Raw genomic sequence first — 25,028 nt, 5'->3', positions numbered from 1 at the left:
TGAATGTAAACGAACACATTGTTTCTTTAGCCCCATTTGAGATAACATGGCTTTCCATCCAGACCCAGACAACAACACTACTACGAACCAATCGGATCTCTCTCTGACTTCACCGCGGAAATAAGTGACCAATCCGCTGTCTCGGTGCTTCAGCGAAAAGTGCCAGAGGACCAATCAGCTGTCTGTCTGGATCTGCTGGAGAAACTAGCAGCCATTCAGCTGTCTGTCTAGCCGTCACGGAGTGTCTGCCGGACCAATGAGCAGTCCGTCTGGCTGCAGCGAGGGGGTGAGCGTCTGCCGAGGCCCAATCAGCAGCTCAGTGCTGCCTACCGGTGCCGGGGACTTGTGGTGAGGAGCCGCTGCAGCGCGTCAGGACCGGACCGTGAACCCGGAGACGGCACACATTGAGGCGAAAAGGAGACACAGGTGAGTCCGAGGATGTGTGCGAGGCCCGGCTCCGGCGGGAGATGTTTTGAAATGGCAGCGGCGGGATTCATGTCGCGGTAGGACGGCTAGCTGTTGTGTCGTTTTCCTGCCGGTGGATATGCCGATAGACAATAGAGCGGCTTTGCTTTGCTATTTATTGATGCGGGCTGACATGTTGGCGACCAGTAGCCGTCGCCTCGAACTGTTCATTTCCATTTAAATGCCTGTAGTCGCAGCAGAAACATCGTTGCATATCTAAATCCTACCCGACTGTGTGTTTGTTGGTGATAACCGAACTGTTAGTGATGGAAACGTTGTGCGGAATGCCTCCAATTTCATTTCATTGTTTGATCCAGAGTCTCTAGGGGTTAACTCAGGCTGGAGAAAGAGCCAGGGTCCTCCACATACTTGTTAACGCTCTTTTTAAAGAGCACCGGGATCAGACGAGACGTTAGAACGGTTTTATTGAAGCAGAACAGTCGGAAGTGGCGGATTAAAACGCGCGAGGAGGAGGCCGGGGTCGCTGATGGCTCTCAGCAATTAGGTAGAAAAATCCGAAATGCATCAGCCATTTACTCAACTGGCTCCATATGCAACTAAATGGCTGCCTGGCATAACAACATTTTACTGTAAGGGCAAGGCTGCACTGAGGCCGAGCGGCTGGCTGTGTGCTGAGCGGCGGGTTAACGGAGGTAGATGTCTACATGACGTTAGAGACCAAACGGGAATCAATATTTAATGTGTGCTGCCAATTATTCTGCAGTACACAGGATCTCTCGGGTCAGTTTGCCAGAACGGGTCTCTCCTCTGTTGCTACACTGCTGCTTGTGATTTACATGAGTCACATGCAGATGGAGGCACTTATGACTGCCATGTGTAGTCTTTGTGATGGGCTGTCTCTGACTGTACAGCCTTTACCATTGACAGTGGTTACATGAGCTGAAGAGAGGTGTTCTTCCACTACAAAATGTTACAAGAAATGTGCAACATATGGCTCATTTAAAGTCCCAGATAAGATGTGGTGTAGTTATGTCATGTACATCAGCTGTAGATAATGAAAGCTCAGTTCCAGGAAGGCTGTGTGCTGAAATGAGAAGTTGAGCGACAGCAGGAACGTGGCTGTCGTTGCTTTAGCAGGAACCCTGCACCCCTTCACTGTCCTCAGCAGTGGATCACTTTCTACCAGCTGCTTGCTTCTGGTCCTGTCTCCTACCTGTATGTGAGCATTATTTGTATCAGACCTTTCCACAACAAGGCAACTCCAAGTGCTTTACATCAGAGACTTTGAATTCGGGCATTGTGCTCACTTCACACATCTTCATCTGAGTGTGCAAGTAAAGGAGCCCCACAGCCTTTGGTTCTGTGTGAAAGTTGGCAGACCTTGATACACTCAGCCCTCCACTCACATTGTGGAAGTGGATGTGTATGAATGAAAGGTCCCTGCTGTTGAAGAGTGTGAATGAACTGTAGTATTCTCAATGATGGAGTCCTTCCTCTTCCTATTCCCAGCTCGGTCCCATGGCAGCCCCGGTAGCATACAGATGAAAGCTGCCATACTGTTATCACCTCAAGAGTATTGCACTGTAACTGTTTATGAATATGCAGTGCAATTAGGGTTTGATGTTTTTAATCATCATTTAACTGGTCCATCTTGAAACAATGGCGATTATGATTGATTTAGTTCATAACCTGTGTACCAGGACACCGGAATAGCTTGTGAAGCTGTTTTAAGCTGGTTGTGCTCCTCTTTGATTTCTGTGTTATAGAGCTACCACATCCCACATATTGATGATTGGGATAATGATAAATAAGCTGATATTCATTTTAAGAAATAAACACGTACAACGTTAAGAGACACTTTAATAAGGAATCACAGATGTGTGCTCAAGGGGACAGTGACCGTTGAAATATAAACTTGTTACTGGTGGACACAATAGGCACTTGAGACACTGTTTCTAAATGTCATAAATATTGTAGTCTATACTTAAAACATGTTTTCACTGAAATCAGCTGATGTCATTTTTCCTATTGGACTTAAAGTAGCTGATCATCAAATATAATGACTATACAAACAACAATGGCAGTTAAAGTTCAAAAAGCATCCTTATCAGACGGGACATGTCGGCACATTATTACTGTACTTCAACTTGTATACCAGATCAGTGCTTTTCAACCTTTTCTGAGCCGCGGTACATATTTTACATTAAGAAGATCCCGTGGCACACCAACAACCAAAAAAGTTGCAAAATTAAAGTTACCAGTTTCTCAGTTTGTGTACGCAGGCAAACAAAGTAGTCCGAGTCCTTGTTGTGAGGTGACGGGTGTTTGGTGTGGCGAGGACGTTGAGCTTGCTTGGGGCCATGGCGCTTTCACACACACACCAAGCATAGCGGAGTCGGTGCAGATCCCCGGTGAACGTAAATCCAAATGAAGGATAAGTTTCGCTGTATTGCCTCGAGCTCACCGTTTCTTCTTTATTTTGACCACCACTCGTACGAGGCTGGTCATCTGGGAAAGAATGTTGTCCATGGACCAGTTCAGTCTGCATTCTTCTTTTCCAAATATTTCTCCATCGCTGTTCATCTCGTCACATCAACCTGTCCCGCGCATCATTTAATTCCACTGTTTTAAATTAACGAGGAGTCCAAAGTCTTCCCTCAAGCTCTTTTTTTTTTTAATACTCTTTACACATGTGAACAACCCAGCGCAACTCTACCGGTTTCACGGTATATCACGGTATTTTTTTCCACCCTAATGTATATCACTGTATTTTTTTCCACCTTAATGCAGTGGCGGGCCGTGCATTTTATACCTGGGCCTTCACTGCTGTCCTGCAGCTGAAATACCACCTTATAACCACATTATAGCGCCACAACTTCTATTCGTTTTTAAGGCTGTAACTATGTATGAGTCGTTTGAATAATGCTAGAGCATTTAGAAAATGCAAAAGCCTAAATTCAGGAAAATATAATGTTCTCAGCTGGTCTGGCTGTGGGATCATTCCTTAATGACAATGACACTGACACTTAATGACCCAAAGAGGTTATCACGGGATTTTACTTTCACAACTTGAACGTACTGCTCTGCAGTGTCTTTCCTCGTCTCAGTCTCCTCTGTCATGGTGTCTGGTACATCTTACTCTGGTCAGAATGCTCATATTTGATTGGCTGAGCTGCATCACGTGATGTGATTCACTACCCATCAGCCTCTGCTGGCTGTTAAGTTTCATTTCACGATAGTCACGTGCTCGCCCACTGACCAATCACAGCACACTCTGCACCTCGCGGCAGAGCCTGTACATGGACACTGAGCGGCATGTAATGCTGACGTCATTATAGGACGGCCCGCTACTTGCTTAATGCATTAATTAATTAACGCCGTAAACTAACACAAGTACGGCCGGTCAACCGGCGGTGAACAGCTGTTTGTGTGGCGTGTCTTCCGTCACTTCCGGTTTCCTTCACCTACTGGGTCCTAAATCCCTCCATGTATCAACGTACATTTATAACAAATACCACACATATTGCGGTAATCAGCGTTGCATATGTGTCTGACCTAAATGCCTTTTGTTGTTCAGTCTTTGTTCATCGTGCATCACTCTTTTCTGTTCTTTAATGTAACGTTACTGGCGCAACAGAGCTGTTAGCTCCCAGCGGTTAGCAGACTGTTAGCGAGCTTTACCCAGCATGCAGTTGGCCGGAAAATGTTTATAAATGTACAATTATTAGTGCTACAAATTGTTTATCTGTCACAAACTGTTGTGTCGTGGTATTTTGCCTTGTTAAAGAGCGTTAGTTGTGGGTTGTTAATTGTTGTTATAAAGCTCGAACCATGAGGGTTCCCTCTCAATAGAGTGGTCTCACCTACGTCACGATCTCCTTAGTTACGAGGTCTGTCCGCCATGTTGGAGTACATACAGATCCTACATGGCGGCGAGTAAACAAGGAAGTGCGGCGAAAATGCCATACTTTGAATCACTGGATAGTGCATCAAAGGTTCGCTACCTGGCCAAATTGAAGGTTATTGGTAACTTGGATCCCTATACGATGAGTGCAGATGGTTTCAGTGCCGAGCCTACTTATCTTCCATCGGTAAAGTACGCCAACATCTACACGTATCTCGTGAACACCCCCAGTCCTTACACAAAAGACGAGCTGGAGTGCTACAAAGGGCTCGACGCTTATAATCAGTTTGTCAGTGGATGGGTCCGACACATCAAAGAAATGGTCGTCGAGAATTCTCATCTCGTCATTGGAAGGGAACATATATACAGATCTGGTCAGATATTTAGCAATATTCAATGTTTACTCAGTGCAAACAGACACGTGTGTTTGTTTACATTCTACATGCATGTCATTGTGTGCGTGTGTGTAGGAATTAACTTTCAACTAACCCCTAACTTCATCCCCCCCACACACACACATATATATATATATATATATATATATATATATATATATATATATATATATATATATATATATATATATATGATCTGACGTTAAACTCGCATCAAGCAATGCTGAGGCTGCATCTCTGTGTTTCGCCTGTTGTACACGCTCGACACGTCTCTGGTACCGACTGCTGTCACGGGCCGATGAAGCTTCGGTAACCTTCTCATGTCCAAGTTTAATTTATATTTCCTTTATTAAATACTGTTCACAAACGAATTTGTAAATAAAATCACTGACCACTTATAAAGTGATCCGCACATACTCTAGTGTACGCCAAATTCCATTCCTTTATATCTCGAGAGATGCGTGACAGCCATTTCTCGCGACGTCGCTTGGATAGCTCCTTCGTGTCATTTCCTTGATGTGTAATGACCGCTGGCAAACGAAAGAATGATTTCTTGTTTCTATCAGCTCTGCTGCCACAACCAAAGACAGCACAAAAGTTCACCATGATCGATAGGTTATGCGACTCAGCCGTGCATGCCAGTGGCTTTGTGTGTACTTCAACATGGCCGACAGCTAAACTGTGACGTCACACGAGACCACTCTATACAGGTAAGAGAACTAGCTCCGATCGTAGCACCCACAGCGGCGAACAATATATTTTGCTGCCTGTTGAAGAGCAACAGAAGTTGTTTCGGCTGTATGACGGTATATGAAAAATTCATAAACCGGTATACCGCCCAGCCCTATCGGGAAGGTGTGTTGACACTACGACACTCAAAAGACAGTTTGCGAGAAATCGGGTCGGCAGTGGGAGGCAGCCAGGTGGAGGCCATGACGGCAGCCATTCAGAAAACCTTTTACACAATCAAGGTCACATGACATGTTGTGCGACCTAGTTAGTGTCGAGCGTTTGAAACTCTTACATCTCTCCGGTGTGGACCATTGAGATACACGTTGAGATGGCTATGTTAAGTGTTCCAATAGCAGAACCTAAATCTTGCCAAGCCGAAAAATCCAAGATCTCACGGGCTGGTTTGGTGTATGATTTTTGCTGATTTGTTTTATTTTAAAGTGAATAGTGGCAAATAAAATTGCAACGCCCTGAGTGAAAGAGGCCTGTACAATTTGAAATGTGCATGAAAATCAAATTCATTTAAATAGAAAAATACCATCAGTACTCTCAATGATATTGCATAGAAAAAGAGAAAATACCATTTTAAAGCCAGTGGAGTAGGGATGGGCGTCCTACTCAACGATAATCACTGGGGACTATTCCATCGTTGCCTGGTAGTGTCTGGGACAGTAAGAACAAGGGAACACTTCCCTACTCGTACATGTTGAGTGGGTACTGTGTCTGGATATAAAGACAGAACCTGTATCTCTTGTCAACTCCTCATCTTATCCTTTTTCAAACCCGTGTGTACCGTTCAACGGTCTTCAATCATCCATAGTCTTAACACTAGACATTGACATTCTGAGACGCTGTATCTTTAGAAGTTGTTCCTCACTGAGGAGGCATGGTAATGGTGTTGAGTACAGTTACAGAAGTGTGAAGACACAAGATAGCACCCGCCATCGGTCAAATGCAGGTGGTGGCCTTTGACGCGACCACACATAGTTGCATATCATTTCAATAATCAATATAAAATCTTTGGACAAATTGATCTTTAATGTCAGGACAGGTATTATTAAACATCAGGCCATGTATTTTGGGGTGGGGAACTTTTTCTTTGATTTTTTTCTTATTATCCAATCGCAGATCAAATGAGTTAGTTTAATCTCGCTCTCTGTAGCTTTGCTCAATGCCCCGCCCACAGCACTATCTGATTAATACCACAACAATACACACAACAAGTGATAGCCTTTCAACACGACAGGCTATTGGCTCCTTCAGTTAAAACTGGAGACACTGGATTGCAGCATAACAACCTGATTATGTCTTCCCTGTGGTCTCTGAAGCTAGCTGCCACAGGGCAGTGAGTGAAGAAGTCCCCCTGCCCAAAGCTGCTCCACGTAGTACCGCTCAATGCTCGCTCCAAAGACAGAAGAAGCTGCCACCACTGGCTTCTTTGCCAATTCCCACTCTTTAAAGGTGTGACCTGCCGATTCAGATTTCTGTCAATGCTGCTTTCCTTCTAAGAACTGGAAGGCTCCATACTAACTTTTTAAAAACAATTTTACCACTGAAATGGATTTTCCCGAAAGGCAATTTCAACCAACCCCGAAGCCAGTGTGTGAACTCTCAAAAGTTCAAAAGATTTTCCTTTGTTATTGTCGTCTTTAGAAGTTATTTGCATAAAAATACACAATTAAAATGATAAGGAAATGAATTACTTACCTGTACTAAAAATAACTTCTTGGCATCAATTGTTACCATTATGTATTATAAGCAGGGCTCCAGACTGCCTTTGGTCCCAAACGTGATCATTTGTGCGTTCTGCTCCACCGTGTCTGCTCCACCGTGTCTGCTCCACCGTGTCTGCTCTACCGTGTCTGCTCCATCGTGTCTACTCCATCTCTGCCTCCACAATCTCAAAAGTCAACTTGATGAGTGAATGTTGAGCAGTTGCTAGTGTATTGGGAGGGTGGAGTTTGTGCTCTTCACAGCCCGGTGCTGGCGACCCAGTATGCCTTGTGTAAAGACACGCCCCTATTTTGCCTTTGATTGACTACTAAACGCTAACCTTAGTCTAGCTATGATGCTAACCGGTGCTTCAAACTAGTACGGCGACTCACATTTTAGTTTGAAGAGAGGATACCCATTCTCGTTTTTATATTTTTTACAATTTTTGCATAATTCACCTGCATCATTTTTGTGGCAACAAATAAACTGTGTATATTTTGAACATTGGCAGTTTTATCCAAATTTATGGCGAATGAAAAATTTGCCCGCACATTTTTGGAGTTGAGAAGCTCAACTGGTGTAACATGGAGCTAGTGCCCGCTGGGGTCAGTAGGTTAGTGGGCCAGTCAGGCTTTATTTTAGACTAGTTCAGGTTCCAACACAGTTTTAACAATACGTATTATTTTACATATTCAAATGTTTTTGTATTAATCAGAAGCTACCATAATAATAGTAATTATCAATAGTATATTTTTGTGTATAACTGCTGATTATTTTAAAAAGCAAAATGAGGAGAGAGGAGGAGGGAGAGACAACGAGAGGTCCTAACTCAGACACCACTGATGATGGCAGACGGAGAGTTAAGCCAGTGTGCGTGCAGAGGACCGGCGCTTTGATCTCTGCTCTGCTAGTCCGTGTCCTTGGGCACATCTTAACCCCAGATTACTGGAGAGATGGAGGAAATATCTCCCAACCCTAGTTCATATCCCGTCAGTCAGGGGTCGAACCCTTCCAACCTTTCATTCATATCGAAGCCAAAGTTATAATTTACATTGACAAACCTAATAGGGTGAATCAGAACCCTCAGTATTTGGGCATGTCGTGAAAAAACAAGACGCGCTATTGTCAGTTGGCTACATGATGTCATAATTATTGTAATAGTCATAATTACTCAATGTTGCATATCTTCTGCTTCTATGCTGTGTTCTGAGAGGGAGACCTTGTGCCGTTCATCTTCATGCCCACGCTGCAGTGACACAGATCCGGTGTGTTATGGCGATTTATGCCAATTTATCCTGCCTTGTCCGAAAACCGAAGAAAGTCAATCAATTTAGTTTCCAAACAGGGGTAAGTGCTCCCCACACTCACGCTGCACCTTTCATCCTTAAAGCGAAATAATTTCTCCAAGTGCGGATGGGATATAACAATCTCTGGAGAAAAGCATATGGAAAATAGCTGACTGGGCTAGATCAACTCAAACATTTCACGTCACAAGATGTTTGAAACATGAACCTTTTAATATTTTATATTTTAATAGGTGGAAACAATACAGTTGCACCACCTCAGTGATGCCGGTGAGCAAGATTATGGCACTGCCAGTTAACTCCGGTTTGAGTTCATGTTGCTTTAGTGATGGGAAAGTCCAGAGTAACCATCCCCAGACTCGAGCTTACAGCAGCCACTTTAGCTGTACCAGTTGATCAGATGTTACGCTCTGAGTTACAGCTGAACAGCCAGTGAACTTAAATACCTCTGCAATAAGACCAAGAGATTCCACACCTTTGTGGCCAATAGGATTGCTGCTATTCATGACTTGTCAAGAGAGACTCAGTGGAAGCACCCCTGCAGATGATGCTTTACTGGGATTGACCATTGAAGTGTGAAAGATGGCTACAAAGACCAGATGTTCTGCTGAAGGTGGAGTCTCAGTGGCCTCAGAACCCAGACAAAATGTCACAAAGTTATCTTCAGATGATCTCGATGTGATTGTGAACACGAGTGTTGAGGGGAAAGTCCCAGCAGTAAGGTGATTGAGTACTGCTCAGACTGGAGCAGCCTGAAAAAAGCTGTAGCTTGGATATTGAAGTTAAAAAGATTGCTCTTGTAGATCGCTCAAAGATGACAAATACTGGATTGCTGCTGAGTAATGATAAATCACTGAAGCAACGTGCCATGAACCTGAAGGGGACATTCAGTGCAGATCTGACTGTGGAAGATGTGTAAAATAACCAAAGGGCCATATGGGGGGCATATTTCCATACTCTATTACAGGGGTATTCAATTAAAGTTCCAAAAGGTCCAGATTGAGAAAAATCTCCTCGTGCAAAGGTCCAGAACATTACAATCATATCTAACTTGCACTATTTAGTGCCATATATTCAAGAAGCCTAGTAATAGTAACGTCTCTGTGTAGTCAACAACTGTCAAATCAAATGAAGAAAGTACACATCAATTATATTTTAACAATTATTATTCTCAGTTTTCAAATGTAACTGGATGGATTATAAATAATACTTCCCATTTCAAGTACAACAAGGGCTGGAATAAAGAATAACTGACATAACAGAAAGCTTTTCAGAAATGTGCATCTTAAAATAAATCGTCCCGGTCATGTGAGACACACTGGTTATAAACTGTCCATGTGAAGAATTAACCTATAAGAGTCTGTTCGTTAATGGTTAAAGACTCTGGTCTCTCTGACAACTTTTCTCTCTTTGGAGAACGTCACGTGAAATAACTTCTCTGACTCGCGTATTAATTCTGCTACTCTTCGTTCTCTCTCCTCGTCTCCCCCGTATGTGTACATCTCACTCGGGTCAGGAAACTTGTGAGAATACCCTTATTTGATTGGCTGAGCTGCATCACGTGATGTGATTTACACCGCATTGGTCGGTGTGTTTCCTGCGCCGCTGAACGAGTGCCGTAAAGGCTGAAAAAGCTGCGCCGGTTAAAATAGAAGTGCTCCGTCAAAATGTAATAATTCTCAATTAGCGATGGGTTTTAGGTCATGGGTCCGGATCCGGACTGCGGTCCCCCTATTGGGGACCCCTGCTCTGTTACAATATATTTATTGAGTTCTGGGTAGCGTATTTTGTTGAGTTTTTTTGCTGCATTATACGATGACATGGCCTACAAATCAAACTGTACAGAACAAAGTGAACTTAAATGAAGTGTTCAATTTGATGTTTTTGGAGGAAATTAATTGGCTCCAATCGTTAAATAATGGACAGAAAGCCCACTAACTAAGAGGTAATAGTTGTCTTCTTGAGTCTTACATTCTGACTTTTTATCCTTGTGCACATGATTATTATGAGAGTATGTGGGAATGTATGGAATTGCATAATCATGTTTTATAATACTTGTGTTTTGATGTGTAACCAATCTGAAGACCTTGGAGTCTGTTTGCATCACTTGTGTTTGAGAGAAATCTGCAAAATCGACTCTTAATTAGAAAACCCATGTTGGAGTGGGTGTGGGTAATACCTGTAATGATGTTGAATGAATGCATAGAGGAAGGAGCGGTGTGTTGCTGTAGCACGATGAGAGGGGAGTGGGCAATGTTTCGTTATCGTCAGTCAGTTGTAGAAATGGCAGTCAGTGACTGGTGAATAAGCAGTGTGCACATCATTGCTGCATTTAGTCAGGTGCTGCACAAGGTCACAGAGTCAACTAGTCTGAATGCAATCGTCCAAATGACACAGTACACAGCCAGCATCAGGGCCTCTCTGCAGCGGTGTCTGATGAAAGGACGACAAATGTTCCACATGAAAGGTGGACAACGATACTAAGACGAGCAGCTGAGAAACACCTGTTAGTATCCACACACACGGTGCAGTGGGTGTTCCTGTAATCTGCACGCTGCTTCCCATAAGGACCTACCTCGGCTGACGGCCACTGTTTCAGAACATGTTGGGGTCTGGCGCCACCGCCTGGCTGGCTGAGCTCCTCACATGCTTCCCTTCCTCACACAAGTCTGACCTGAAGTCTGATCTGCAGCGAGAACAGATCGGACCTGCGCTTGCTCCAGAGCGAGCGGTGCCACAACGGACCGAAGCCGCACCAGCAAAAGCCGTGCGAAAAGCAGCCCCCTTTTCTTCTGGAGGAAGAAGAACAATTCTCCCTCGAAAACTCTTCCCTTTGCTCCGAAGCATCTAAAAGTAAGAGTTTCATGGCGTCTGGGCATAGCTTAGCTTAATATAACCTACGTTAATTCAGGTTATTCATTTATGTGTTGATATTCCCATATTTTGTTTGTGAGAAGTTACTGTCGCGTGATATCAAGGTATTGCGTAATCCATCGCGGACCCGAAGCTCCGTTTGTGTATTGAACTGCTGTAACTGTCTGCATTTAGATAAATCGCTGCGAGTGGATGCAGAGTTTGTGTGTTATTACTTGAGAGACATGATGAGAAACACTACGCTCATCTCACCGCAGCGATAAAGATCTGTTTATTTGGGGATTACTTTCATTTGTTTTATTTCACTTCATGTGGTATTTCTCTCTTCATTAACTCGACTCTGTGAGTGAGCTGAGAGTCGTGGCTTATCGCTGCATAAGCTGCCGGTAGTTCAAAGACGACAACGGTATACTTATGCGTGATAAAACCAGCTCCTCATGCTCCTTATAACATCGCAACAGAGTTGAGTCAGGTAGATTTCTGCCTCCCTTTTATTTCTCTTGTTTCCCGTAACTTGCACCCACATAGAGCTCCGGCTGAGTGTGGGTGAACCCCCGCCTATTGTCCCAACTCACGCGATGCATCGGCACACGTGATTACATACAGCAACCTCTCCGCCATTTTGTCAGAGTCACTCCACTCCGCCATCTGGTGGGAGCTTAGCTGTAGGTCCTTAAGACTCTCACACACACACATACTTGCATACATACATCCTCACCCACACACACATACTTACATACATACATCCTCATCCATTTTATTCATTTGACTTTAGGTTAGGCATATAAAATTGTATGATAACGTTTGTTGGTTGCAATATTAATTGATTTGATCATTTACTGTTTTGATTGAATAAACTCTGTTATACTTTAAGGAGCAGTCATCTGTTATTACTTGTGCATATATGTGTAATGAAATTGTATGTAGTGGCCCGTGTACGAACTTAAACCTTCACTGTCACTTCGAATGTGTAGTCGCACCCGACTATTGACATTACGAGTGGCCACTAATTATGAGACTTAGTTTGTCGTTTGGTTATTAGTCCCTGTTTACAGGGTGGTGCCCCGTTGTTATTAATAATCATCAATAATTGTTACTTACATTAATAATTCTATTGATGTCAAGAATTCAGTTTCTTAAATGCTGATAACCCAAACACGCCCCTCTTAGATCCCAACAATGTTAACCCTTTCAACGGGTGGGCCGGCTGGCCCTCCCCTGGTGCACAAGGAGGTGCACAGAGTCCGGCTCACGTTTTTGTAAAATAATGTATTCATGGTCGGTCTATATAATTGGATTAGAATTAGTTGATATATATTTTGCATGGGATGCAGACTTGGCCTAAGGGAATTACCCACAAATCATTGCAATGTGACGTTAAACACGGGGTATCCAGTGGACGCATGGAGACGTAAACAAAGGTAAACAAAGAGGATGGCTCATGTGTGTTCAGCCTGGAGTATTAAATGTACTCAAACATTAAGGGTTAAAGATGGAAGATGAAATCAGAAGATATTTATTCATTTATTCATCAAACATTCGATTTTGTCATTGAAGCCGTTTTAACAAAAACGAGTAAATAGATTATATGAATGACCTCATCTAGTGAGGAAAGAGCCTGAAGACGTTCAAATCAGGGAGTACAACGTATAAAATAAATGCACACAATTATACATCATATTTGTGGACGTTGTCATGGTAACGTGATATGTTGCAGCAAAGTGCTGTCCCGTTCATATTTACACCATCTCAAGCCCTCAGTCTCTCACACTCAAACACCTACCAGGTGATGTCAGTAAGTCCTTGAGGGTTCAGGGTTTGAGGCTTTAGGAGGACGTTGGGACTGGGCCTGCATCTTGCCCAAGGGCACTGCCATGTGGACTGGAGAAGCCGGAGATAGAGCTGCCGATCTTCAGATTAGAGGACGACCCGCTCTACCACCCATGCATTTATCAACGGTAACAGTGACCCAGCAGACCTGAGATCAGTAGTTCGTCGGCCTCTTAACCATGTATATAAGGCAAGGCAAGGCAAGTTTATTTGTATAGCACATTTCAACAACAAGGTAATTCAAAGTACTTCACATAAAACTATTAAAAGCATCAAAACACAAGGCAAAAGAAAAGGAGATTTCAAAAACAATTAAAAAACAGTAAGAAATAAAATGCAGTAGTAAAATGCAGAAATGCAGGAAATTGATTAATATATTAATTGAACGTGGTTCAATTAAAGGCAGCAGCAAACAGAAAGGTCTTCAATCTTGATTTAAATGAGCTGAGGGTCTCAGCAGACCTGCAGCTTTCTGGGACTTTGTTCCAGATATGTGGAGCAGAAAAACTGAACGCTGCTTCTCCATGTTTAGTTCTGACTCTGGGAACAGAAAGTAGACCGGTCCCAGACGACCTGAGGGGTCGGGATGGTTCATAAGGTAGTAGCAGATCGGAGATGTATTTTGGTCCCAAACCATTCAGTGCTTTGTAAACCAACAGCAGGATTTTAAAGTCAATTCTTTGTTGCAGCGTTCTGAATCAGCTGCAGCTTTCTGACGGGCTTTTTACAGAGACCTGTAAACACACCATTACAGTAGCCCAGTCTGCTGAAGATAAATGCGTGGACAAGTTTTTCCAAATCCTGTTGATACATAAGTCCTCTAATCCTTGATATAGTCTTCAGGTGATAGTAGGCTGATTTTGTAATTGTCTTGATATGGCTGTTCAGGTTGAGGTCTGAATCCATAACTACACCTAGATTTCTGGCTTGGTTTGTGGGTTTTAACATCAGTGACTGAAGCTGAGCGGTGATTTTCAATTGTTCGTCCTTGGTACCAAAAACAATTACTTCTGTTTTATCTTTGTTTAATTGAAGAAAATTCTGGCACATCCAGTTGTTTATTTGTTCAATGCAGTTACCCAGCCCTTGTATGGGATTATAGTCCCCTGGTGACATAGTTATGTAGATTTGTGTGTCGTCTGCATAATTATGATAACACACTTTGTTGTTTTCCATAATCTGAGTAAGTGGAAGCATGTAGATGTTGAACAGAGGAGGCCCCAGTATTGAACCTTGGGGAACACCACATGTAATTTTAGTCAGCTCTGATGTGTAATCAGCTACAGACACAAAGTATTCTCGGCCCTTCAAGTTGGATTCAAACCAGTTAAGTGCTGTGCCAGAGAGTCCCACCCTGATTTTTAGTCTTTCTAGGAGTATGGCATGGTCGACCGTGTCGAATGCAGCACTGAGATCTAGTAACACTAAGACTGAACTTCTGCCATTGTATATGTTTAAGTGGATGTAGTTGAAAACCTTAACAAGAGCAGTTTCAGTGCTGTGGTGCTGTCGAAAGCCTGACTGGAAAACATCAAAGCAGTTATTTACGGCCAAGAAGTCGGTCAGCTGTTGGAAAACCGCTTTTTCAATTATTTTACTTAAAAATGGGAGGTTTGATATTGGCCTATAATTTTTCATTGTTGCGGAGTCTAAACTAGCTTTCTTTAGGAGTGGTTTAATAACTGCAGTTTTTGGGGCTTGTGGGAAGACACCTGAGAGAAGGGATGCGTTTACAATTTGTAAAAGATCAGTGGTCATGCAGTTTGAAATATTTTAGAAAAAGTGTGTTGGTAGAATATCCAAGCAGCAGGAGGATGACTTCAGATGTTGTATGATGTCTTCTAGGCTTCTACGGTCGATTGAATGAAATTGTGTCATGATATTTGAATGGATGTTAGATCGGGACAACACATATCCTGTGGTTGATGTGGAGGCACTGACTGCTTGTCTAATTTTCAGAATTTTGTCAGTAAAAAAGGAGGCAAATTGATTGCATGCCCAGGTGGATTGGAGTTCAGCAGCTACCGACACTGGAGGTTTGTTAGGCTGTCGATGGTAGCAAATAAGGCGCGTGTATTGTTCTTGTTTTTGGTTATGATTTCAGAGAGGAATGACTGCCTTGCATTTCTAAGTTCCAAATTATAATTGCGAAGTCTCTCTTTATAGATGTCACAGTGAACCTGGAGATTAGTTTTTCGCCACCTGCGCTCAGCTTTCCGACACTCTCGTTTCTCTATTTTGACCAGCGTAGCATTTCCCCAAGGAGATCTTTGCTTACCCGAGACAACCTTCACTTTAGTGGGTGCAATGCCATCAATAATATTTTTAACTTTAAAATTGAAGCCATCTACAAGCTCATTGACTGAGAGGCAAGAGAGGGCTGGTGTGGAGGAGAACTTCTGAATAAATAGTTCACTGGTGTTTTCAGAGATGTAACGCTTTGTCACAACCTTGGTTTGGACATTTGTGTGCAAGGAGATTGCACTCTCAAAGAAAACACAGAAATGATCAGAGAGTGCAACATCAGTCACAGCAACCTTGGAAATGTTTACACCTTTGGTGATGATTAGGTCCAGAGTGTGCCCCCTGTTGTGGGTGGGTCCTGTCACATGCTGAGTCAGATCATAGTTATCAAGGACACCACATAGTTCTATAGACTCTCTGTCCTGGGGATTATCAACATGGATATTAAAGTCACCAACAATAACAACACAGTCAAAATCAATACAGATTACAGACAGCAGTTCAGTAAACTCATCAAAGAAGGTTGCACAGTATTTAGGCGGTCTGTAAATGTTTAGGAATAAAGCTTGAGTGGAATTCAGAGCCACATATTCAAAAGAACTAAAATGACCAAAGGGCATCTGCTTGCATTGAAGAGAATCATTAAATAAAACAGCAACTCCACCTCCTTTCTTATGCGCTCTTGTTTCACTCATGAAACTGAAGTTGTGAGGTGTTGATTCAATAAGAACAGCTGCACTGTTATCTTGATTTAACCAAGTTTCAGTTAAAAACAAAATGTCCAGTTTGTGCCCAACAATAAAATCATTGATTAAAAATGTTTTTCCTGACAGAGACCTGACATTTAATAAAGCTAAGTTTAATGTGGGTAAAGCTTTCTTTGCCCAATTTATTTGGACAGGCTGACGAGGAATGTATGCTAAGTTTGCATGTTTACTATTGTTTCTTCGCAGCCTCACCTTTCTTTTTCTATAAACTTGCAAGACAGGAATTGAAACGGCTAGCTGCATACAGGGCCCCGACTTTTCCTGGAGAGAGTCATTGGTGGCATTAGCCTTGTAGCCTGGACCCAGAAGATATCAATTGTTTCCTCCATCTGGTAGAGGAGACAGAGGATGGTTGTAGAGCCGTCGGGGAGTGTGAAGAGGTGTGTGTTTGGTTCCAGCAATGACCAGCTTTTTCATGTTGTCAGTGAACTCCAGGTGGGGGGAGGATGGGGAGAGTGTGAGAGAGGATTGCGATCCAAAGTATGGACCCGAAATAGCTGGGGAGGGAGGTAAAGACTCTGTGTCTAGGAAGGGTGGGGAAAGTGGGATACCGGAGGCGAAGGCGGTCCCTGATGATGAGGTTGGAGACTCTTCCTTTTGGCTGTCGTTAGGCGGGGGCATCCTTCCCGTAAGGTCTCCATGGCGATGCTGTGTGGTTATCTCTTGTTTAGACTCCTCTTGTATCTTGTCTTTGGCAGTAGGGACAGACGAGTGACGCAGGGAGAAAAATAGGTTAGAGGTAAACAGTTTTACCCCTGACTTGTTCAGGCAAAATCCATGCGCTGCAAAAAGATGTCTGCGCTCCCAGAAAAGGTAGAAATTGTTGATAAAATGTACTGAATGGTCAGCACATGCTGTTGACAGCCATCTGTTCAGTGCAAACGGCCTGCTGAACCTGTGGATCAGGTGTGGATGTAGTCACCGCGACGTCCCCGATTGGTTTGTAGACAATGGTTTTGAAGCCCTGATTTCTGCATTTTGGCCGTTGCCATCTAGGTGTTTGGCCAAATGCCATCTTGGATATTTTGAAACCAGAAGTGACACGCGTGGGTGGAGTCAGGTTAAGACATTTTCAGTCTAAAATGTTACAACTAACTGAAAACACTGAAAATGTTTAAGTTCTAAGACGAAAACGCAGACAAAGCTCAGACCAGACAACACCGTGTGTTTACTGAGCTCATGAATCACATGAGAAGTAGAGTCATCTTCTCATAGACTTCTTCTTGCAACCAGAGGAGTCGCCCCCTGCTGTTCAGTAGGGAGAAGGCAGGTTTTAAGGCATTTCAGCATTGGTTGGAGGTCGCCGCATGCTCTTAACAGAATGACCATGAATGCATGAACTCATAAATAAAGTAAAGTAGTGCAGTTAATGTATCCAAATGTAATGAGTAAAGTTGTCTTCATTAAAACAACTCCAACAAGTACATGTAACAGAGTAAATCAAGTTTGTTCTACCCACCATCCATTCCATTGTTCAAGTTATTTTTTCTGCCACAAAAGTAGCATCTGTAACATCTGCTCCATATGTAAACAAATACCAGCATCCAACAAAAAAAGCTTTAGCCCCTGAAGTACCCAGAATGCAGTGTGATGTGACTGTGGGGGATTAGTGCAGCTAATGTCCCTCTGCTGAGCAGTGGTGATGGTCTCTGCTGTGCATTGACACTCCTCCTGGCTGCCACATCCAGCCCCATTTTAAGATGTCTGTGCTACCTCGGTGTGCCTCGCTCTGACCGAGTGTCTCATGTTCCCGCTGCTTTTTTCTTTCTTCTTTCCCCTCGTTTGTCTGCCCCACCCTGTGGTCTGAAGCTCTGCACTCAGCTATTTCTTGTCAATGTGCCAGCCCTGAAAGGTTTTCCTCATTCTGCTCTGAAAACACCAGGGCTGCTCCTCCTCCTCACCTCCCACCCTGGCTCTCTCTCTCTGACTGTCTTACTGTGTGACGTCTTGACCACTAACTGCTACGTATTAAGAGATAATTCCATACCCTGAGGTTACAAACCGGCTCATACTGGCTGAATGCGTTTTCACTGTTCTCTGTTCCCTGGGCAGAAATAAATCAATATATAAAAGACAGAATATTACGTCTGTTCCTTTTAAAAGGCGCAGACTTTTTAATTTGCAGCAGGAGTATCACTGCAACAACAGAAACACGTCTGTTGTCTGACAATAAGGAATCCGTGTTCCCCACAGGATTGTGTATTTCTGTGGTGGGTGGACCACAAGCCCTCGAGGGGGTCCGGGGACATACCCCGAAAGACAATGTGTACATCTAAAATGAAAGGCATCATCTTTGAAGAGGTTATAGACAGCGCCCATTTCTAATTTATTTCAAACATCATGATGTTTCTTTGTGTCTGAATGAAAGAACATATTGACTAACTCACAGAAGTCATGCTAAACCCAAACCTACCAACCACACCAACAGTACATGTAGATCCCCTCACTGGTGTACAGTCGATGGGCAGCTGGACTGTAGTGGGGCTGTTATTTGTATTTAAACACTTGTTCTGATTGGCGTTAGTAGTCTTGATACATTATAGCCTGCTTAGAGTGTTAGGAAGTTAAACAGCCCATCATTGCCTTTGTAATATCTATTTTATATTGCTGTCAAAACATCTCCCTCAAACTGTATCTATTGAAGTTTCTCGCCAAAAACTCTATTTTACAAGATTACATGGTAACGGATCTACTTCATAGTTCTTTTCTAGTCTTCCGAGCACTCAAATCTTTAACTCTACATGTCGTCATTCACCCATTCACACACTGATGCAAGGAGCCACCTGCTCATCAGGACTGACTAACATTCACACACCATAGGAGCCTCAAATTTGGGGTTAAGGTTGACACATGGACTAGTGGAGCCGGGATCGAACTGCCGATCCTCTGATTGAAGGACGACCCTGCTCTACCACTGAGCCACAGGCACTCCACGATGCACATCATGACAGTGTTATAATTGACCTTCGCCCAATACTCATTTTTACTGAGCAGAGCTTGAATGCACCATGCAAGTCATTGCATCCTCCATTAACGTTAGCCGTTTAGCTGCGTGCTGTCAGCATGATGGGAAGGAATTATAATTTATTAACTGTCTGATTGTTGCCTGTTGTTTCAAACGTATCTGATGTTTAGTGTGTGGGGTGAGGTGAATGTTTGTTCCGCTGTGTGCAACATAAAACTACCACGCAGCATCACGCCTGTGTAGCTGTAAAACTGATACGCCAGTCACTGGTCATAGCTGATCAGCTAAACACGTCTGGTATCTCTAAAAAGATCTATTTTGAGGTGTATGTTCGGCTGTTTATTATGCGTTTGTGAGTGGTTAGCACTGCAGGATTGGCTCAGGACATCTAGTTACAACTACTGATTAGTTCCATTACCAGTTAGTCCTCTACTCTCTTGAGTATTGGATGAATTTGTCTATAAAATATCATAAATGTTGACAAATAGGACGTTCTCAGAGCCACGTAGCGTCGACCGCTCCGAGCGCTTCAAGTTTTTAAAATCCCTGAACTTTTCTGAAAAGCGCTGACATTACTGTCGTAAATGAAGGAGAAGCTTGTTTTGTCCGTGTCTGTCTATCCTGAGCGTTCTGTGTCAGACAAGAGCGGGTGGACACAGATTGTAGCTGGTGAGTGTTGTGTGTTTGATCACCACACACACACACACGTTGTCTCCGACTGATCGTCCTCCTTGAGTTACAGCTGTCAGCTTGAGCGGTGACAAGGGTATCCAGACAAAGTATGAGGACAAGCCTCCTCTGGTTGGTGCTCATGGGGAAAAGACATATTCACAAGCAAATAGTACCCAAACAGATGATAAAAAGCAAAGGGGCGATGTTAGTCCGTCATACAGCGCTGGTTAGAGTGGTGATATCTTGTCAAAGCGCATTTAAAAAAATGTTTCTATCAACGCCTGTCAATCAGATGCTGGGATGAAAGCGGGCGGACCCTCAGTGACGAACAGACAGCTTTTACAAGTAGTTCAGCTAGCGTGCAGACATCCAGACGGTGATGTGGAGGAGTGTGATGGTATGAGATGAATCCTCGATGCTGTTTCTTGTCTCACTTCTGTTGCCGTGCTCTTTGTCTCCAACTGTACACACCCCTCCTCCTCCCCTTTGCCCCCTATCCCCCCCCCCCCCCCCCCCACACACACACACACACACACATCAGTACCCTCACACGCTCCCCCACCCCTCAGGCGACAGCAGAACAGGAATTGATTAGTGGCACGGCTTAAAAATAGACTACCGGTTGTCATAGCAACACCCACAATGAGCTGTTGTCTAGTTTAATAAAGAGCAGCATTGTGTCTGAGTGCAAGGTGGAAGGTGTGTGTGAGGTGCCTTACGTGGTGAGGTGAGGTCTGTGTAATGATCACCCTGTGGTCCTGCTGGATGGGACGTCTGTACGGAGTCAACACAGCACCACCGTCTGCACCTGCACCAACTCCTGAGCTCACTCAACCAACTACAAGTCTGTTGCTATGAGCTCCATTCTGATTGGCCTCATTAGTGTCAAAAACTGGCCGTATGCAGATTTTGGTCATATTCCCAGCAGCCCTGTCATCAACATCCTTTACTGTGTGTGTGTGGGGGGGGGGAGATGCTGTTCCAGTGTGTCAGCCCCTGCCACACTGTTGGCACAGGGAGGGGTTTGTGGTTCCAGGACATCTCTCCATCTTTTTTAGCACTGGCTGAAGAAGCCAGATGGTAGCTGCTGCTTTTCTGACGGACTGTTGATGATTAAGGAGTTCCACCACACACGCTATGGAGCTTTTTTCCTCTCTTCATTCAAGAGCATGTTCTTTACATTTAATTACTTGACTTATTGATTTCACGTCAGATTTCGTGATGCTCTCACTCAAAACCCTGTCCTAACTAGGGTTGGGTATCGTTTGGGTTTTTTCCGATACCGGTGCTAAAACGATACTTTTAAAACGATAACGGTGCCTGAACCGATACTTTTTTCTTCGAATTGAACAATATATTAACTGTTTAAAGTATACTATAAATATAAATAAATACAAAACACTACACAACAAAACACCCACACAAGGACCCCTGCCTTGTTGTGGGTGCGTTTGCTTTCGTTTTTGAAGCAACCTGGAGGGACTAGTATACCGTGGCCCTCAAAGGTATACGAGCATAACTACATGCTACTATTTCTGGACCCAGTTTGTAATATTGCTGTACGCTGACAAGGATCCTGTGAATCCACCACGTCAACTTGCTGGTTGAAAACAACCCACAGAGAGCCAGCCAATAGCTTTCTATTGCTACCTAAAACTGGAAACCACCGCGATGTGTGAGGTGAGAATGGTAGAAGGTCCTGGAAGCCTTTGTTCTTGCATGACGTAGCCCCGTTCCTCGTGTGTGTGTGTGTGTGTGTGTGTGTGTGTGTGTGTGTGTGTGTGTGTGTGTGTGTGTGTGTGTGTGTGTGTGTGTGTGTGTGTGTGTGTGTGTGTGTGTGTGTGTGTGTGTGTGTGTGTGTGTGTGTGTGTGTGGTGTAACGGATCAGCCCTCACGGTTCGATTCAGTATTTTTTTTTCTCTTTTTTTACAGCTTAATCATCATACTGTGTAATAAAGTTCTACTGCTGCTGTTCCTTTTCAAGTAACAAGTCCCCGAATATCAATGCAGAGTGTCAGTGAACAGATATAAAGCAGTAGCGTGTTCACGTGACCGGAGCAGCTTAGAAGCATTTAACGGTGAAGTCATGGCGAGCGGAGGAACGTCAGAAGCCGCCGGTGTAATGATTATAATGACTGATGAGGGTGGTGGACAAAAGCGTCACGGTATGTGGGCGTTGTTTAAAGAGAAAGACGCAATACATCGGCATGTCCACACATATGAAGAGACACCATCCCGTCTGTCAGCGACGGGGACACTCCGGTGTGGAAAACAAAGGATTTAAAAATCTGGTTAATGTGCTAGAGCCACGCTACGAAATCCACTCACGCACCCACTTCAGTATGAAGATCATTCCTCTATGAAGAGCAAAAGACTGACCGCTCACTTCATCATGGCGTAGTGGAGATTCATAGTCCGCTGTGGACACGCCCCCTCTGTGAGAGTCACACAGACCGGTGCTGTGGACACGCCCCCTCTGTGAGAGTCACACAGACAGGTGCTGTGGACACGCCCCCTCTGGGAGATTGCCGTGTATTTGAATGACGTAAACTGACAGGAAGTAAACATAGACCCAACTTGTTGCCGAGCAGTTCGGTTCAGTTGAAACAGTGGAAGCTAGCTCACTGGCTGTTTTTCTTTCAATATTGATCAAAGGACGAGGGCATCAGCATACCTCATGTTGCACTCAGTTTTATTTTTATTTGTTATTTATTTCCTTTGGTTTCAAATTGGACATCTTCAATATTTTAGTTTTTATGTAAGACTATAGCCCAAAGTTCTTTGCTTTCAGTGTTCTTGAACTTCTTTAATTAATAAATAGAAAGCAAAGTTATATTTGACTCCTCCCCTTTTCTTAGCTGATCCGAAAAATTATCTGAACCGTGACTCAAGAACCGTGATCCGAACCGTGAGATTTGTGATCCGTTGCAGCCCTACTCTATCAGGGTGGACAGAAGTGTGATGGATGTGTACAGAATGAACAACACACACATGGTGTTTATTAGTCTCAACTCGGGCACATTAAAACCAAGCGCATGCACTTACCAGTGAACAGAGTGTCCTCGCAAGGAGGCATTTTTGCTCTTCGTGCACAAATGCGGTCCCGAGCAAAGGGGCAGTGATGAGCGCTCGCAAACGCTCATCAAATTGACTTTTGAGAATTTGGAGGCAGGGAGGGAATAGACGGTGGCTGATGTCTCCGCTCCAATGATCATGATCATCATGCACTCCCACCAATCTTGAGAAAAAAAAGTTGTATATCAGACATTTGGGTCACATTCTGCAGCCCTGCCGAAGATGAAGTAGTTGTTCCTGTGCTAACTATCCAGAGTATTAACCCAGCAGTGCTTTGGTGCCGTTAAGCCTTTTAAATGCATGAATGTGTTATTCCAGCTGGACCTCCTGAATGGTATTTGATGATCTCAGAAGTTCCTTAAACATAGCCCCTGATGTATGAATGCAGGGCTTCGTAGCTGGTACTCAAACCCTGAGACCTCAAATCTGGATTGTAGCAATACGACCTGTGCCTGTTTTTTAAATACAACATCACGTTGTGCTTCCCAAGCAAAACAAAACAAATACTGTGTGGAACTGGAAAAGATTATGATTGATATACCAAACTGTCTGATCAGAGACTAAGTGGCCTGTGTAGCTTTACATGATATTGATTAGGGTTCGGGGTCCTGCCAGTTTTGTGCCATGGCAGCCATTTTGCACCAATAACCACCATTTTGACAGTAGGATTAATGGCACAAATGGAGGTGGGTGGTTCGCAGCACCGGATCAGTAATTGCACTTTTTTTTCTCTTTTTGTCTTTGGGTAGAGATGTGAAGTCGGGTGCTGACACATCTGGCTCCTGCACCTCAGCGATAAGCCTGACATCCACCGATGAATCAAAGTGTTTAAAAATGAAACGGAACGCTTCCCCGGTCGTGTGTAAATAGAGTCCAGGAGGAGGAGAAGGTGGAGGTAGTGGAGAGACAGAAGGCAGACTGGTGTCGAGTGGAGTTGCATCAGCCAAATTAATTGTTGTGATGCAGATCGTGCGTGAGATGAACAGCAGATTCCACAGTGCAGTTGAAAATGGCCATATTACCACGACACTCCAGCTGGCAACGGGCATGTTGTTAACCTGGTGTTTGACAGGACAGGACGGACCTGGGCAGGACGGACCTGGGCTGGACGGACCTGGGCAGGACGGACCTGGGCAGGACAGGAGGATGCTCTCTGCTATAGACAACGGGGGTGTGATTGTGACAAAGGGTGCTGGTTTAAGTCTAAGGAGGACATTTTAGCAGCAGCCATCTGATCGACGTGCGTGCGTGCACGTGCGTGCGTGCGTGTGTGTGCGTGCGTGTGTGTGTGTGTGTGTGTGTGTGTGTGCGTGTGTGTGTGTGTGTGTGTCTGTGTGTGTGTGTGTGTGTGTGTTGGGGGATGGGAAGAGGGAATTAAGAGTTGGCATTACATCAGGAGAGCGCTGCCATCTCTGCCTCCTTTCTAGCCCTGTTCTGTCTCTCTCACACACACACACACACACACACAAAGACTTGTGTGAGGATAGCTCAGATGAAGAAAAACATCCCTCCACTCTCAGTGTATCTTGGCTGTGTCACTCCTTTATTACCCCCCATACACACACACGCCCATGCTACACATGCTACACAGGCTCCATATCTGTTCCTGATTGGCTGCTGTAGTATTAACAAATGAAGCTCACAGCTCTGGCTACATTTAAGGGGCCCCTGAAAGTAAGCATGTGTTTATTTTTACAGTGGAAGAAGGGGGAGACGGAGGGTTTGAGGAGTTGGGGGAGGGTAGATGAGCAGGGAGGGGTTTCTTTGTGGTACTATACAGCTGGAGTAGGAGAGGGGTTCACTAAATCCTGCCTTCTGTTGGAATGCTGTGCTGTACGTGGCTGTCTGGACACTTTCTATCTGCTGCTGTACGACGGTACCTCTCTGCTTGGTACTCTACACAGTGTGACCATCACAAGGAGTCTTCTGTCAGATTTTAAATGTCTACCTGCCACACTGTCTCGGTGTTGGCTTTATGAACAGTGTGATGACTCCAGGTGGCGCTACATTCGCCCTCGATCAACCTCCACCCTTTCTCTTTTCTACCTCTCCTGCAACGTCTCCTTTTCTTCGTCCTTTATTGCATTGGCCTGGCAGAGTGCCCAAAGCTAGGGGGTGGGTTGAGAA

General features: G+C 44.1%; 1 protein-coding gene across 2 annotated transcripts in view; it reads left to right on the top strand.

The window, feature by feature from the left end:
- The first annotated feature begins 305 nt into the window (after positions 1-305).
- Positions 306-25,028, top strand: part of gatad2b (GATA zinc finger domain containing 2B) — a 44,550-nt gene continuing 19,827 nt past the window's right edge. For both annotated transcript variants that reach the window (XM_079287888.1, XM_079287887.1), the window contains exon 1: positions 306-426. The gene's annotated coding sequence lies outside the window, so the exon portion shown is untranslated. The remainder of the gene's footprint in view (positions 427-25,028) is intronic.

This window comes from Melanostigma gelatinosum, assembly GCF_949748355.1.
Source record: "Melanostigma gelatinosum genome assembly, chromosome: 17".
Lineage (NCBI taxonomy): Eukaryota > Metazoa > Chordata > Actinopteri > Perciformes > Zoarcidae > Melanostigma > Melanostigma gelatinosum.
Note: the sequence above shows the minus strand (reverse complement) of the source record. Positions and strands in the feature narration are given on the sequence as shown.